General features: G+C 53.2%; 1 non-coding gene across 1 annotated transcript in view; it reads left to right on the forward strand.

The window, feature by feature from the left end:
* The first annotated feature begins 4,231 nt into the window (after positions 1-4,231).
* The window catches only part of LOC124593326, a 1,910-nt gene continuing 1,141 nt past the window's right edge, over positions 4,232-5,000 (forward strand). The window contains exon 1 of the ribosomal RNA XR_006977973.1: positions 4,232-5,000. This exon is cut by the window's right edge and continues 1,141 nt beyond it. This is a non-coding gene — a ribosomal RNA (small subunit ribosomal RNA).

Genomic DNA, 5,000 nt, shown 5'->3' on the forward strand with positions numbered 1-5,000 from the left:
CATGAGCTGCCAGCTGTACCACGTACGAGCTACAGACGCGATCGCGTTGCTCTCTGTACGAATGCAGATGCTCAGCGGCAGCTAGGAGGCGCTCCATCCATGTCGGTACCGGTGAGCGTTGCACTCGCAGTCACAAAAACGTACGGCAAGTATATTACTCGGAAGAGTCAATGACAGTCCAAGCCCCCCTGCGTGGGAAGAGTCTTCCTAGGCCATGACCCACCGGAAGGGCGCAGCGTCCCCCACCCCAGACATGTGACGTCAGACTATCGGTATTGACGACTAGACTGATTCCTTATAATCATTTGCCATACACCGGTGGAAGCTGCCGAGACGAGTAACTACATAGCGGGCTCGCCGTGTCACTAATGTACAGAGATACAATAGTTTCGACTGGAACCGGATTAAACGTATACACGGCGCTGATTAGTAATAGATAGAGCCATCAGAATACAGATAATGTATAGACCTGTCCGTATACATGCTGAAAGACTCTGCTCACAATCACACGTCAGCCAGACACTCTTATCACGCACTACTCTCTGCCTGTAACAGGCACACAGACAATATGTAAGCACCAGCATGGAACACCACCCAGTGCATCCTCTCTGCCACATTAGACAATCCACACTATCATAACCAGACCGGGAGGTCCACTCGGAAAACAGAATATCCCACCCTTCCGACAACCACCATTGCTCAGCTAAGCCACCAACACCCACACATGTCCCACACAGGGGTGCACCCAACATCACAATACTGCCTCCTGTCACACCACACAAACAATGGCAGGAATGAAAGACACAGGTCTGCCACAAGCATGGAATCAGAGCGCCGCCTGTTATGAGCCAAAGGTGCACCCTGACGTGGCAAATCAGATGATGCCGCAGTCATTTACTTACGATATTCACAATCAACAAACCGGCCCCCCCCCCCCCCCAAAACACCTTTCCGTACAACAATGTGTACCTTAACCTAACCCATATTGTGCCTTAACCTAACCCGTATTGTACCTTAACCTAACCCGTATTGCGCCTTAACCTAACCCGTATTGCGCCTTAACCTAACCCGTATTGCGCCTTAACCTAACCCGTATTGCGCCTTAACCTAACCCGTATTGCGCCTTAACCTAACCCGTATTGCGCCTTAACCTAACCCGTATTGCGCCTTAACCTAACCCGTATTGCGCCTTAACCTAACCCGTATTGCGCCTTAACCTAACCCGTATTGCGCCTTAACCTAACCTATGTTGCGCCTTAACCTAACCTATGTTGCGCCTTAACCTAACCTATGTTGCGCCTTAACCTAACCTATGTTGCGCCTTAACCTAACCTATGTTGCGCCTTAACCTAACCTATGTTGCGCCTTAACCTAACCTATGTTGCGCCTTAACCTAACCTATGTTGCGCCTTAACCTAACCTATGTTGCGCCTTAACCTAACCTATGTTGCGCCTTAGCCTAACCTATGTTGCGCCTTAACCTAACCCATATTGTACCTTAACCTAACCCATGTTGCGCCTTAACCTAACCCATATTGTACCTTAACCTAACCCATATTGTACCTTAACCTAACCCATATTGTACCTTAACCTAACCCATATTGTACCTTAACCTAACCCATATTGTACCTTAACCTAACCCATATTGTACCTTAACCTAACCCATATTGTACCTTAACCTAACCCATATTGTACCTTAACCTAACCCATATTGTACCTTAACCTAACCTATGTTGCGCCTTAACCTAACCTATGTTGCGCCTTAACCTAACCTATGTTGCGCCTTAACCTAACCTATGTTGCGCCTTAGCCTAACCTATGTTGCGCCTTAACCTAACCCATATTGTACCTTAACCTAACCCATGTTGCGCCTTAACCTAACCCATATTGTACCTTAACCTAACCCATATTGTACCTTAACCTAACCCATATTGTACCTTAACCTAACCCATGTTGTACCTTAACCTAACCCATGTTGTACCTTAACCTAACCCATGTTGCGCCTTAACCTAACCCATGTTGCGCCTTAACCTAACCCATGTTGCGCCTTAACCTAACCTATGTTGCGCCTAAACCTAACCTATGTTGCGCCTAAACCCAACACACGTTGGGCCTAAACCCAACACACGTTGGGCCTAAACCCAACACACGTTGGGCCTTAACCCAACACACGTTGGGCCTTAACCCAACACACGTTGGGCCTTAACCCAACACACGTTGGGCCTTAACCCAACACACGTTGGGCCTTAACCCAACACACGTTGGGCCTTAACCCAACACACGTTGGGCCTTAACCCAACACACGTTGGGCCTTAACCCAACACACGTTGGGCCTTAACCCAACACACGTTGGGCCTTAACCCAACACACGTTGGGCCTTAACCCAACACACGTTGGGCCTTAACCCAACACACGTTGGGCCTTAACCCAACACACGTTGGGCCTTAACCCAACACACGTTGGGCCTTAACCCAACACACGTTGGGCCTTAACCCAACACACGTTGGGCCTTAACCCAACACACGTTGGGCCTTAACCTGCTCTGTAATTGTCATACGACGCGTTAAATTAGTGTAGTGTTGCCTAACTGCAACCCCCGCAATATAGTTTGCTACTCGCACTGCCCGGTCCCCAGAGTATCGCTTCATGTTAAACACCTTGCAGCTATACACTGTAATGCGGATGGCAGCAGGACGTACATGCTCAATGCCCTTCGCAGTTGTTCATTGGCATTCGCATGGCGAAGCACAGCCTACGTTGTGGTACGGCTTGTGTCAACTGTCCGCTGATGTTGTACGTCCAAATCACACACTGTACTGCACATTGGTCCTCATGTACTGAATGATACATCGTGGTACATGTGTGACCGTACCACGACTGCGCCAACAACGGCGAACCATACGGTCCAAATATTGTGCACTCAGCTACGTGTCGTCTCCCTATAAGAGCTGGATTGCAGTATGGTATGCCGTGGATGGCGATCAGCATGAGCCGTCTGTTGATGTAGTGGCGCGTGTTGTCAGACGTAGTCGTCTCTTCTCACACACCGTGATAGCATGGTGCACTGCGTTCCACATCTGCGACATGCGACAGAGGCCGGTTGACAGTCGTTCGCGCAATGGACATCGCATACGTACGGGGGCCACCTTCCACGTGTTCGCGAAGCGTGCACACGTTGTTGCGTGTATGTGGGCAGACATAGTGTGTCGTGACACCTGACACAGGCATGCAACAATCGTTGAATTTGCAAATGGCGATGGACGTCTACGTTTGCTGGTGACGTTACGCAAATGAACAACTGGTAAACCGTTGTGGTGCGGTTGTTCTCGCTAGAGGTGAATCAGTGATGGCGACGATCGGTTGAGCTACCAACCGGTTGTTTCAGCGATACCCACCATGCCCACGAACGTGAATGGCATGTGGGTGTGAAGCGATACGCGGCGGTGGCTGGGTGGGACCGTCCCCGGCCGGTGAGGGGGGGCCTCCCGGCGTGCTGGCCGCGCGGTGCGTGGGCGCACGCGCTACAGCCGGCTGGTGGGGGCGGCCAGTGGCAGGCGCGCCGGCCGACGGAGGCGGCAGGCGGCGCAGCTGCGCGCCGGCGCACCCTGCACGCGGCGCCGTGCGGCCAAAGTAGGTCCTCGCGGGCCCGGTGCGAAGCGCGGTGGACATCTGCAGTGTGCTGGTCCGATTGAGGACTGTGTGCGCTGAGGATGCGCCGCCGCCCGGCGCTCGGCGCCGCGACGCCGTCTGCTGCTCGGTCGCCTCTGCGGTTCTCGCAGGTGGATTGTATCGCAGCTGTGCGGACGTGTTGGCGCGTGCGCTGTGCTGGGAGTGTTCGCTTCGGCACCCAAGTGGGGCTTTTGTCCTTCTGTGGCGCTGGCGTTGGAGCTGCCGGCCACCGTAGGTGGCGCGTGTTGTCTCCCGCCGGCAATGCCACGACAGCACGCTCCCGGGCCTCTGTCGGCAGCGGCAAGCTCAGTTGGGAGCACGGGTGGTCGCACCTAAAGCGTCTACTCGCCAAACTCCGGGCGATTGCGCCTCTCTCGAACCCGACCAAGTACTTAGGACGGCGCTGCGCGCCGCCGGGACCTGAGAGGGTTTCGAGGTGTATTGTGCAGGGGAGCTCAGCCTCCTCCTGTTTGCAGAATAATTGAGCGGACGCTTGCGTGTTCGCGCGGGCCCCCGGGACACACTCCCGGGCGGCCGGCTGCTCAGCTCTAGTTGACGCAGCTCCCTGGTTGATCCTGCCAGTAGTCATATGCTTGTCTCAAAGATTAAGCCATGCATGTCTCAGTACAAGCCGCATTAAGGTGAAACCGCGAATGGCTCATTAAATCAGTTATGGTTCCTTAGATCGTACCCACGTTACTTGGATAACTGTGGTAATTCTAGAGCTAATACATGCAAACAGAGTCCCGACCAGAGATGGAAGGGACGCTTTTATTAGATCAAAACCAATCGGTCGGCTCGTCCGGTCCGTTTGCCTTGGTGACTCTGAATAACTTTGGGCTGATCGCACGGTCCTCGTACCGGCGACGCATCTTTCAAATGTCTGCCTTATCAACTGTCGATGGTAGGTTCTGCGCCTACCATGGTTGTAACGGGTAACGGGGAATCAGGGTTCGATTCCGGAGAGGGAGCCTGAGAAACGGCTACCACATCCAAGGAAGGCAGCAGGCGCGCAAATTACCCACTCCCGGCACGGGGAGGTAGTGACGAAAAATAACGATACGGGACTCATCCGAGGCCCCGTAATCGGAATGAGTACACTTTAAATCCTTTAACGAGTATCTATTGGAGGGCAAGTCTGGTGCCAGCAGCCGCGGTAATTCCAGCTCCAATAGCGTATATTAAAGTTGTTGCGGTTAAAAAGCTCGTAGTTGGATTTGTGTCCCACGCTGTTGGTTCACCGCCCGTCGGTGTTTAACTGGCATGTATCGTGGGACGTCCTGCCGGTGGGGCGAGCTGAAGGCGTGCGACGCGCCTCGTGCGTGCTCGTG

The sequence above is a fragment of the Schistocerca americana genome, unplaced genomic scaffold (genome assembly GCF_021461395.2).
Source record: "Schistocerca americana isolate TAMUIC-IGC-003095 unplaced genomic scaffold, iqSchAmer2.1 HiC_scaffold_98, whole genome shotgun sequence".
NCBI classification, from domain to species: domain Eukaryota; kingdom Metazoa; phylum Arthropoda; class Insecta; order Orthoptera; family Acrididae; genus Schistocerca; species Schistocerca americana.